The sequence below is a fragment of the Budorcas taxicolor genome, chromosome 11 (assembly GCF_023091745.1).
Source record: "Budorcas taxicolor isolate Tak-1 chromosome 11, Takin1.1, whole genome shotgun sequence".
Classification (NCBI taxonomy): domain Eukaryota; kingdom Metazoa; phylum Chordata; class Mammalia; order Artiodactyla; family Bovidae; genus Budorcas; species Budorcas taxicolor.
The window spans coordinates 1,768,413-1,780,800 of record NC_068920.1 but is presented as its reverse complement, the minus strand read 5'-3'; positions in this window follow the sequence as shown (position 1 = coordinate 1,780,800).

The window sequence follows — 12,388 nt, the reverse complement described above, 5'->3', positions numbered from 1 at the left end:
TCTACTCGACAGGAAACACGAGGGTCCCGCCCACATCCAGAGGAGCCCCGTTTCCGCCTCGTGGCGCGAGGTGACGGATCCTTTCCCTGCTTCGTCGGGAAAGAATTCCCGGCGTTCCCGTCTCATCTCAAGAGGAGGGCCTCTCAACAGGAACGGCGAGAGGAACTCCAGGGTCGTGCCACCATTCCAAGAGTCCCCCAGATGTGTCAGTCCATTCCAGAGGAACCTCTTTTCCCTTCACCGGCTCGTCTTTCACGCCGAGGATCGACTCACACCAAGGTGGCACTTGGCACAGCCCTGTGGGAAAGCCTCGTGGGAAAGCCTCGAGGGAAAGCCTCCAAGGAAAGCCACAGATCCCTTGATCCACGTGACAGGAAGCGTGACCCTACTGCTGCAGCTAGGGAGGGAAGCGCACCTGCATGCCCCCACTCGAGACGAGGCCTGACTCCCCTGGGGAGACTCAGAGGCACCCCAAAATCAAAGTCAACATTGTAGAGGAATCCTCAGGTTCCGGCCCCGACTCCACACAAGGTCTTAGGCCCCCGCATCGACGGGAGAGGAATCCCGAGTTGGCCCCTAGCAACTCACATGGGGTCTGGCCCTTCCTGAGGCCACCAGACAGGGTCCCTGAGGTCCCCGTCGTAACTCGTGAAGACCTGCCGCAACGCGAGAATCTCCAGGAGGTTCTCCCCTGCAGGCGAGATGAGGCCCATTTCCGCAGAGGCTTCTCGGGGCTAATCACACCTCACCTCTGGAACGTCGAAAGGGTCCTTCCCACCCTTGGTGCAACTCAAGAAGTTCCCCGACATACCCGTCTCCACTCGAGAGGAAACACGAGGGTCCCGCCCACATCCAGAGGAGCCCCGTTTCCGCCTCGTAGCTCGAGGTGAGGGATCCTTTCCCTGCTTCGTCGGGAAAGAATTCCCGGCGTTCCCGTCGCATCTCAAGAGGAGGCCCTCTCAACAGGAACGGCGAGAGGAATTCCAGGGTCGTGCCACCATTCCAAGAGACCCCCAGATGTCTCAGTCCATTCCAGAGGAACCTCTTTTCCCTTCACCGGCTCGTCTTTCACGCCGAGGATCGACTCACACCAAGGTGGCACTTGGCACAGCCCTGTGGGAAAGCGTCGTGGGAAAGCCTCGAGGGAAAGCCTCGAGGGAAAGCCACAGATTCCTTGATCCACGTGACAGGAAGCGTGACCCTAATGCTGCAGCTCGGGAGGGAAGCGCACGTGCTTGCCCCCACTCGAGACGAGGCCTGACTCCCCTGGGGAGACACAGAGGCACCCCAAAATCCATGTCAACACTGGAGAGGAATCCTCAGGTTCCGGCCACGACTCCACACGAGGTCTTAGGCCCCGGCATGGACGGGAGAGGAATCCCGAGATGGCCCCTAGCAACTCGCACGGGGACTGGCCTTTCCTGAGGCCACTAGAGTGGGTCCCTGAGGTCCCCGTGGTAACTCGAGAAGACCTGCCGCAGCTCAAGAAAATCCCGGAGGTTCTCCCCTCCAGGCGAGATGAGGCCCATTTCCGCTGAGGCCTCTCGAGGCTGATCACACCTCAGCTCTGGAACTTCTAAAGGCCCCTTCACACCCTTGGTTCAAATCAAGAAGTTTCCCAACATACCCGTCTCCACTCGAGAGGAAACACGAGGGTCCCGCCCACATCCAGAGGAGCCCCGTTTCCGCCTCGTAGCTCGAGATGAGGGATCCTTTCCTTGCTCCGTCGAGAAAGAGTTCCCGGCGTTCCCGTCGCATCTCAAGAGGAGGCCTTCTCAACAGGAACGGCGAGAGGAACTCCAAGGTCGTGTCACCATTCCAAGAGTCCCCCACATGTCTCAGTCCATTCCAGAGGAACCTCTTTTCCCTTCACCGGCTCGTCTTTAACGCCGAGGATCGACTCACACAAGGTGGCACGTTGCACAGACCTGTGGGAAAGCCTCGTGGGAAAGCCTCAAGGGAAAGCCACGAGGGAAAGCCACAGATCCCTTGATCCACGTGACAGGAAGCGTGACACTACTGCTCCAGGTCGGGAGGAAAGCACACGTGCATGCCCTCACTCGAGACGAGGCCTGACTCCCCTGGGGAGACTCAGAAGCACCCCAAGATCCATGGCAACACTGGAGAGGAATCCTCAGATTCCGGCCCTGACTCCACACAAGGTTTTAGGCCCCGGCATGGACGGGAGGGGAATCCCGAGATGGCCCATAGCATCTCGCATGGGGACTGGCCTTTCCTGAGGCCACCAGAGCCGGTCGCTGAGGTCCCCGCCGTAACTCCAGAGGACGTGCCGCAACTCGAGAAAATCCAGGAGGTTCTCCCCTCCAGGCGAGATGACGCTCATTTCCGCTGTGGCGTCTCGAGGCTGATCACACCTCACCTCTGGAACTTCGAAAGGGTCCTTCACACCCTTGGTGCAAATCAAGAAGTTTCCCAGCATACCCGTCTCCACTCGAGAGGAAACACGAGGGTGCCGCCCACATCCAGAGGAGCCCCGTTTCCGCCTCGTAGCTCGAGATGAGGGATCCTGTCCTTGCTCCGTCGAGCAAGAGTTCCCGGCGTTCCCGTCGCATCAAAAGAGGAGGCCCTCTCAACAGGAACGGCGAGAGGAACTCCAAGGTCGTGTCACCATTCCAAGAGTCCCCCAGATGTCTCAGTCCATTCCAGAGGAACCTCTTTTCCCTTCACCGCCTCGTCTTTCACGCCGAGAATCGACTCACACCAAGGTGGCACGTTGCACAGCCCTGTGGGGAAGCCACATGGGAAAGCCTCGAGGGAAAGCCTAGAGGGAAAGCCACAGATCCCTTCATCCACGTGACAGGAAGCGTGACCCTACTGCTGCAGCTCGGGAGGGAAGCGCACGTGCACGCCCCCACTCGAGACGAGGCCTGACTCCCCTGGGGAGACTCAGAGGCACCCCAAAATCCATGTCAACACTGGAGAGGAATCCTCAGGTTCCGGCCACGACTCCACACAAGGTCTTAGGCCCCGGCATCGACGGGAGAGGAATCCCGAGATGGCCCCTAGCAACTCGCATGGGGACTGGCCCTTCCTGAGGCCACCAGAGCGGGTCCCTGAGGTCCCCGTCGTAACTCGAGAAGACTTGCCGCAACTCGAGAAAATCCAGGAGGTTCTCCCCTCCAGGAGAGATGAGGCCCATTTGCGCAGAGGCTTCTCGGGGCTAATCACACCTCACCTCTGGAACGTCGAAAGGGTCCTTCCCACCCTTGGTGCAACTCATGAAGTTCCCCGACATACCCGTTTCCACTCGAGAGGAAACACGAGGGTCCCGCCCACATCCAGAGGAGCCCCGTTTCCGCCTCGTAGCTCGAGGTGAGGGATCCTTTCCCTGCTTCGTCGGGAAAGAATTCCCGGCGTTCCTGTCGCATCTCAAAAGGAGACCCTCTCAACAGGAACGGCGAGAGGAACTCCAGGGCCGTGCCACCATTCCAAGAGTCCCCCAGATGTCTCACTCCATTCCAGAGGAACCTCTTTTCCCTTCACCGGCTCGTCTTTCACGCCGAGGATCGACTCACACCAAGGCGGCACTTGGCACAGCCCTGTGGGAAAGCCTCGTGGGAAAGCCTCGAGGGAAAGACTCGAGGGAAAGCCACAGCTCCCTTGATCCACGTGACAGGAAGGGTGACCCTACTGCTACAGCTCCGGAGGAAAGCGCACGTGCATACACCCACTCGAGACGAAGCCTGACTCCCCTGGGGAGACTCAGAGGCACCCCAAAATCAATGTCAACACTGGAGAGGAATCCTCAGGTTCTGGCCCCGACTGCTCTCAAGGTCTTAGGCCCCGGCATCGACGGGAGAGGAATCCCGAGTTGGCGCCTAGCAACTCGCATGGGGTCTGGCCCTTCCTGAGGCCAACAGAGCGGGTCCCTGAGGTCCCCGTCTTAACTCGAGAAGACCTGCCTCAACGCGCGAAAATCCAGGAGGTTCTCCCCTGCAGGAGAGAGGAGGCCCATTTCCGCAGAGGCATCTCGGGGCTAAACACAGCTCACCTCTGGAACGTCGAAAGGGTCCTTCACACCCTTGGTGCAACTCAAGAAGTTCCCCGACATACCTTTCTCTACTCGACAGGAAACACGAGGGTCCCGCCCACATCCAGAGGAGCCCCGTTTCCGCCTCGTGGCGCGAGGTGACGGATCCTTTCCCTGCTTCGTCGGGAAAGAATTCCCGGCGTTCCCGTCTCATCTCAAGAGGAGGCCCTCTCAACAGGAACGGCGAGAGGAACTCCAGGGTCGTGCCACCATTCCAAGAGTCCCCCAGATGTGTCAGTCCATTCCAGAGGAACCTCTTTTCCCTTCACCGGCTCGTCTTTCACGCCGAGGATCGACTCACACCAAGGTGGCACTTGGCACAGCCCTGTGGGAAAGCGTCGTGGGAAAGCCTCGAGGGAAAGCCTCCAAGGAAAGCCACAGATCCCTTGATCCACGTGACAGGAAGCGTGACCCTACTGCTGCAGCTAGGGAGGGAAGCGCACCTGCATGCCCCCACTCGAGACGAGGCCTGACTCCCCTGGGGAGACTCAGAGGCACCCCAAAATCAAAGTCAACATTGTAGAGGAATCCTCAGGTTCCGGCCCCGACTCCACACAAGGTCTTAGGCCCCCGCATCGACGGGAGAGGAATCCCGAGTTGGCCCCTAGCAACTCACATGGGGTCTGGCCCTTCCTGAGGCCACCAGACCGGGTCCCTGAGGTCCCCGTCGTAACTCGAGAAGACCTGCCGCAACGCGAGAATCTCCAGGAGGTTCTCCCCTGCAGGCGAGATGAGGCCCATTTCCGCAGAGGCTTCTCGGGGCTAATCACACCTCACCTCTGGAACGTCGAAAGGGTCCTTCCCACCCTTGGTGCAACTCAAGAAGTTCCCCGACATACCCGTCTCCACTCGAGAGGAAACACGAGGGTCCCGCCCACATCCAGAGGAGCCCCGTTTCCGCCTCGTAGCTCGAGGTGAGGGATCCTTTCCCTGCTTCGTCGGGAAAGAATTCCCGGCGTTCCCGTCGCATCTCAAGAGGAGGCCCTCTCAACAGGAACGGCGAGAGGAATTCCAGGGTCGTGCCACCATTCCAAGAGACCCCCAGATGTCTCAGTCCATTCCAGAGGAACCTCTTTTCCCTTCACCGGCTCGTATTTCACGCCGAGGATCGACTCACACCAAGGTGGCACTTGGCACAGCCCTGTGGGAAAGCGTCGTGGGAAAGCCTCGAGGGAAAGCCTCGAGGGAAAGCCACAGATTCCTTGATCCACGTGACAGGAAGCGTGACCCTAATGCTGCAGCTCGGGAGGGAAGCGCACGTGCTTGCCCCCACTCGAGACGAGGCCTGACTCCCCTGGGGAGACACAGAGGCACCCCAAAATCCATGTCAACACTGGAGAGGAATCCTCAGGTTCCGGCCACGACTCCACACAAGGTCTTAGGCCCCGGCATGGACGGGAGAGGAATCCTGAGATGGCCCCTAGCAACTCGCACGGGGACTGGCCTTTCCTGAGGCCACTAGAGTGGGTCCCTGAGGTCCCCGTGGTAACTCGAGAAGACCTGCCGCAGCTCAAGAAAATCCCGGAGGTTCTCCCCTCCAGGCGAGATGAGGCCCATTTCCGCTGAGGCCTCTCGAGGCTGATCACACCTCAGCTCTGGAACTTCTAAAGGCCCCTTCACACCCTTGGTTCAAATCAAGAAGTTTCCCAACATACCCGTCTCCACTCGAGAGGAAACACGAGGGTCCCGCCCACATTCAGAGGAGCCCCGTTTCCGCCTCGTAGCTCGAGATGAGGGATCCTTTCCTTGCTCCGTCGAGCAAGAGTTCCCGGCGTTCCCGTCGCATCTCAAGAGGAGGCCTTCTCAACAGGAACGGCGAGAGGAACTCCAAGGTCGTGTCACCATTCCAAGAGTCCCCCACATGTCTCAGTCCATTCCAGAGGAACCTCTTTTCCCTTCACCGGCTCGTCTTTAACGCCGAGGATCGACTCACACAAGGTGGCACGTTGCACAGACCTGTGGGAAAGCCTCGTGGGAAAGCCTCAAGGGAAAGCCACGAGGGAAAGCCACAGATCCCTTGATCCACGTGACAGGAAGCGTGACACTACTGCTCCAGGTCGGGAGGAAAGCACACGTGCATGCCCTCACTCGAGACGAGGCCTGACTCCCCTGGGGAGACTCAGAAGCACCCCAAGATCCATGGCAACACTGGAGAGGAATCCTCAGATTCCGGCCCTGACTCCACACAAGGTTTTAGGCCCCGGCATGGACGGGAGGGGAATCCCGAGATGGCCCATAGCATCTCGCATGGGGACTGGCCTTTCCTGAGGCCACCAGAGCCGGTCGCTGAGGTCCCCGCCGTAACTCCAGAGGACGTGCCGCAACTCGAGAAAATCCAGGAGGTTCTCCCCTCCAGGCGAGATGACGCTCATTTCCGCTGTGGCGTCTCGAGGCTGATCACACCTCACCTCTGGAACTTCGAAAGGGTCCTTCACACCCTTGGTGCAAATCAAGAAGTTTCCCAGCATACCCGTCTCCACTCGAGAGGAAACACGAGGGTGCCGCCCACATCCAGAGGAGCCCCGTTTCCGCCTCGTAGCTCGAGATGAGGGATCCTGTCCTTGCTCCGTCGAGCAAGAGTTCCCGGCGTTCCCGTCGCATCAAAAGAGGAGGCCCTCTCAACAGGAACGGCGAGAGGAACTCCAAGGTCGTGTCACCATTCCAAGAGTCCCCCAGATGTCTCAGTCCATTCCAGAGGAACCTCCTTTCCCTTCACCGGCTCTTCTTTCACGCCGAGAATCGACTCACACCAAGGTGGCACGTTGCACAGCCCTGTGGGGAAGCCACATGGGAAAGCCTCGAGGGAAAGCCTAGAGGGAAAGCCACAGATCCCTTCATCCACGTGACAGGAAACGTGACCCTACTGCTGCAGCTCGGGAGGGAAGCGCACGTGGACGCCCCCACTCGAGACGAGGCCTGACTCCCCTGGGGAGACTCAGAGGCACCCCAAAATCCATGTCAACACTGGAGAGGAATCCTCAGGTTCCGGCCACGACTCCACACAAGGTCTTAGGCCCCGGCATCGACGGGAGAGGAATCCCGAGATGGCCCCTAGCAACTCGCATGGGGACTGGCCCTTCCTGAGGCCACCAGAGCGGGTCCCTGAGGTCCCCGTCATAACTCGAGAAGACTTGCCGCAACTCGAGAAAATCCAGGAGGTTCTCCCCTCCAGGAGAGATGAGGCCCATTTGCGCAGAGGCTTCTCGGGGCTAATCACACCTCACCTCTGGAACGTCGAAAGGGTACTTCACACCCTTGGTTCAACTCAAGAAGTTCCCCGACATACCCGTCTCCACTCGAGAGGAAACACGAGGGTCCCGCCCACATCCAGAGGAGCCCCGTTTCCGCCTCGTAGCTCGAGGTGAAGGATCCTTTCCCTGCTTCTTCGGGAAAGAATTCCCGGCGTTCCCGACGCATCTCAAGAGGAGGCCCTCTCAACAGGATCGGCGAGAGGAACTCCAGGTTGGTGCCAACATTCCAAGAGTCCCCCAGATGTCTCAGTCCATTCCAGAGGAACCTGTTTTCCCTTCACCGGCTCGTCTTTCACGCGGAGGATCGACTCACACCAAGGTGGCACTTGGCACAGCCCTGTGGGAAAACCTCGTGGGAAAGCCACAGATCCCTTGATCCACGTGACAGGAAATGTGACCCTACTGCTAAAGCTCCGGAGAAAACCTCACGTGCATGTACCAACTCGAGACGAAGCCTGACTCCCCTGGAGGGACTCAGAGGCACCCCAAGATCCATGTCAACACTGGAGAGGAATCCTCAGGTTCCGGCCCCGACTCCACACAAGGTCTTAGGCACCGGCATCGATGGGAGAGGTATCCCGAGATGGCCCCTAGCAACGCCCATGGGGAATGGCCCTTCCTGAGGCCACCAGAGCGGGTCCCTGAGGTCCCTATCGTAACTCGAGAAGACCTGCCGCCCCTCGAGAATATCCAGGAGGTTCTTCCCTGCAGGCGACATGAGGCCCATTTCGGCAGAGGCTTCTCGGGGCTAATCACACCTCACCTCTGGAACGTCGAATGGTCATTCCCACCCTTGGGGCAACTCAAGAAGTTCCCCGACATACCCGTCTCCACTCGAGAGGAAACACGAGGGGCCCGCCCACATCCAGAGGAGCCCCGTTTCCGCCTCGTAGCTCGAGGTGGGGGATCCTTTCCCTGCTTCTTCGGGAAAGATTTCCCGACGTTCCCGTCGCATCTCAAGAGGAGGCCCTCTCAACAGGAACGGCGAGAGGAACTCCAGGGTCGTGCCACCATTCCAAGAGTCCCCCAGATGTCTCAGTCCATTCCAGAGGAACCTCTTTTCCCTTCACCGGCTCGTCTTTAACGCCGAGGATCGACTCACACCAAGGTGGCACTTGGCACAGCCCTGTGGGAAAGCCTCGTTGGAAAGCCTCGAGGGAAAGCCTCGAGGGAAAGCCACAGATTCCTTGATCCACGTGACAGGAAGCGTGACCCTACTGCTGCAGCTCGGGAGGGAAGCGCACGTGCATGCCCCCAATGGAGACGAGGCCTGACTCCCCTGCGGAGACTCAGAGGCACCCCAAGATCCATGTCAACACTGGAGAGGAATCCTCAGGTTCCGGCCCCGACTCCACACAAGGTCTTAGGCCCCGGCATCGATGGGAGAGGAATCCTGAGATGGCCCCTAGCAACTCGCATGGGGACTGGCCCTTCTTGAGGCCAACAGAGCGTGTCCCTGAGGTCCCCGTCGTAACTCGAGAAGACCTGCCACAACTCGAGAATATCCAGGAGGTTCTCCCCTGCAGGCGAGATGAGGCCCATTTCCGCAGAGGCTTCTCGGGGCTAATCACACCTCACCTCTGGAACGTCGAAAGGGTCCTTCACACCCTTGGTGCAACTCAAGAAGTTCCCGGACATACCCGTCTCCACTCGAGAGGAAACACGAGGGTCCCGCCCACATCCAGAGGAGCCCCGTTTCCGCCTCGTAGCTCGAGGTGTTGGATCCTTTCCCTGCTTCGTCGGGAAAGAGTTCCCGGCGTTCCCGTCGCATCTCAAGAGGAGGCCCTCTCAACAGGAACGGCGAGAGGAACTCCAGGGTCGTGCCACCATTCCAAGAGTCCCCCAGATGTCTCAGTCCATTCCAGAGGAACCTCTTTTCCCTTCACCGGCTCGTCTTTCACGCCGAGGATCGACTCACACCAACGTGGCACTTGGCACAGCCCTGTGGGAAAGCCTCCTTGGAAAGCCTCGAGGGAAAGCCTCGAGGGAAAGCCACAGATCCCTTGATCCACGTGACAGGAAGCGTGACCCTACTGCTGCAGCTCGGGAGGGAATCCCACGCGCATGCCCCCACTCGAGACGAGGCCTGACTGCCCTGGGGAGATTCAGAGGCACCCCAAGATCCATGTCAACACTGGAGAGGAATCCTCAGGTTCTGGCCCCGACTCCACACAAGGTCTTAGGCCCCGGCATCGATGAGAGAGGAATCCCGAGATGGCCCCTAGCAACGCGCATGGGGAGTGGCCCTTCCTGAGGCCAACAGAGCTGGTCCCTGAGGTCCCCGTCGTAACTCGAGAAGACCTGCCGCCCCTCGAGAATATCCAGGAGGTTCTTCCCTGCAGGCGACATGAGGCACATTTCCGCAGAGGCTTCTCGGGGCTAATCACACCTCACCTCTGGAACGTCGAAAGGGTCCTTCCCACCCTTGGGGCAACTCAAGAAGTTCCCGGACATACCCGTCTCCACTCGAGAGGAAACACCAGGGTCCCGCCCACATCCAGAGGAGCCCCGTTTCCGCCTCGTAGCTCGAGGTGATGGATCCTTTCCCTGCTTCGTCGGGAAAGAATTCCCGGCATTCCCGTCGCATCTCAAGAGGAGGCCCTCTCAACAGGAACGGCGAGAGGAACTCCAGGGTCGTGCCACCATTCCAAGAGTCCCCCAGATGTCTCAGTCCATTCCAGAGGAACCTCTTTTCCCTTCACCGGCTCGTCCTTCACGCCGAGGATCAACTCACACCAAGGTGGCACTTGGCACAGCCCTGTGGGAAAGCCTCCTTGGAAAGCCTCGAGGGAAAGCCTCGAGGGAAAGCCACAGATCCCTTGATCCACGTGACAGGAAGCGTAACCCTACTGCTGCAGCTCGGGAGGGAAGCGCACGCCCATGCCCCCACTCGAGACGAAGCCTGACTCCCCTGGGGAGACTCAGAGGCACCCCAAGATCCATGTCAACACTGGAGAGGAATGCTCAGGTTCCGGCCCCGACTCCACACAAGGTCTTAGGCCCCGACATAGACTGGAGTGGTATCCCGAGATGGACCCTAGCACCTCGCATGGGGACTGGCCCTTCCTGAGGCCACCAGAGCGTGTTCCGGAGGTCCCCGTCGTAACTCGAAAAGACCTGCCGCAACTCGAGAATATCCAGGAGGTTCTCCCCTGCAGGCGACATGAGGCACATTTCCGCAGAGGCTTCTCGGGGCTAATCACACCTCACCTCTGGAACGTTGAAAGGGTCCTTCCCACCCTTGGTGCAACTCAAGTAGTTCCCAGACATACCCGTGTCCACTCGAGAGGAAACACGAGGGTCCCGCCCACATCAAGAGGAGCCCCGTTTCCGCCTCGTAGCTCGAGGTGGGGGATCCTTTCCCTGCTTCGTCGGGAAAGAATTCCCGGCGTTCCCGTCGCATCTCAAGAGGAGGCCCTCTCAACAGGAACGGCGAGAGGAACTCCAGGTTCGTGCCACCATTCCAAGAGTCCCCCAGATGTCTCAGTCCATTCCAGAGGAACCTCTTTTCCCTTCACCGGCTCGTCTTTCACGCCGAGGATCGACTCACACCAAGGTGGCACTTGGCACAGCCCTGTGGGAAAGCCTCGTGCGAGAGCCTCGTGGGAAAGCCTCGAGGGAAAGCCTCGAGGGAAAGCCACAGATCCCTTGATCCACGTGACAGGAAGCGTGACCCTACTGCTGCAGCTCGGGAGGGAATCCCACGCGCATGCCCCCACTCGAGACGAGGCCTGACTCCCCTGGGGAGACTCAGAGGCACCCCAAGATCCATGTCTACACTGGAGAGGAATCCTCAGGTTCCGGCCCCGACTCCACACAAGGTCTTAGGCCCCGGCATCGATGGGAGAGGAATCCCGAGATGGCCCCTGGCTACGCGCATGGGGACTGGCCCTTCCTGAGGCCACCAGAGCGGGTCCCTGAGGTCCCCATCGTAACTTGAGAAGACCTGCCGCCCCTCGAGAATATCCAGGAGGTTCTTCATGCAGGCGAGATGAGGCCCATTTCCGCTGAGGCTTCTCGGGGCTAATCACACCTCACCTCTGGAACGTCGAAAGGGTCCTTCACACCCTTGGTGCAACTCAAGAAGTTCCCCGACATACCCGTCTCCACTCGAGAGGAAACACGAGGGTCCCGCCCACATCCAGAGGAGCCCCGTTTCCACCTCGTAGCTCGAAATGAGGGATCCTTTCCCTGCATCGTCGGGAAAGAATTCCTGGCGTTCCCGTCGCATCTCAAGAGGAGGCCCTCTCAACAGGAACGGCGAGAGGAACTCCAGGGTCGTGCCACCATTCCAAGAGTCCCCCAGATGTCTCAGTCCATTCCAGAGGAACCTCTTTTCCCTTCACCGGCTCGTCTTTCACGCCGAGGATCGACTCACACCAAGGTGGCACTTGGCACAGCCCTGTGGGTAAGCCTCGTGGGAAAGCCTCGAGGGAAAGCCTCGAGGGAAAGCCACAGATCCCTTGAACCACATGACAGGAAGCGTGACCCTACTGCTGCAGCTCGGGAGGGAATCACACGCGCATGCCCCCACTCGAGACGAGGCCTGACTCCCCTGGGGAGACTCAGAGGCACACAAGATCCATGTCAACACTGGAGAGGAATCCTCAGGTTCCGGCCCCGACTCCACACAAGGTCTTACGCACCGGCATCTATGGGAGAGGAATCCCGAGATGGCCCCTAGCAACGAGCATGGGGACTGGCCCTTCCTGAGGCCACCAGAGCGGGTCCCTGAGGTCCCCATCGTAACTCGAGAAGACCTGCCGCCCCTCGAGAATGTCCAGGAGGTTCTTCCCTGCAGGCGAGATGAGGCCCATTTCCGCAGAGGCTTCTCGGGGCTAATCACACCTCACCTCTGGAACGTCGAACGGGTCCTTCCCACCCTTGGTGCAACTCAAGAAGTTCCCCGACATACCCGTCTCCACTCGAGAGGAAACACGAGGGTCCCGCCCACATCCAGAGGAGCCCCGTTTCCACCTCGTAGCTCGAGGTGATGGATCCTTTCCCTGCTTCGTCGGGAAAGAATTCCCGGCGTTCCCGTCGCATCTCAAGAGGAGGCCCTCTCAACAGGAACGGCGAGAGGAAC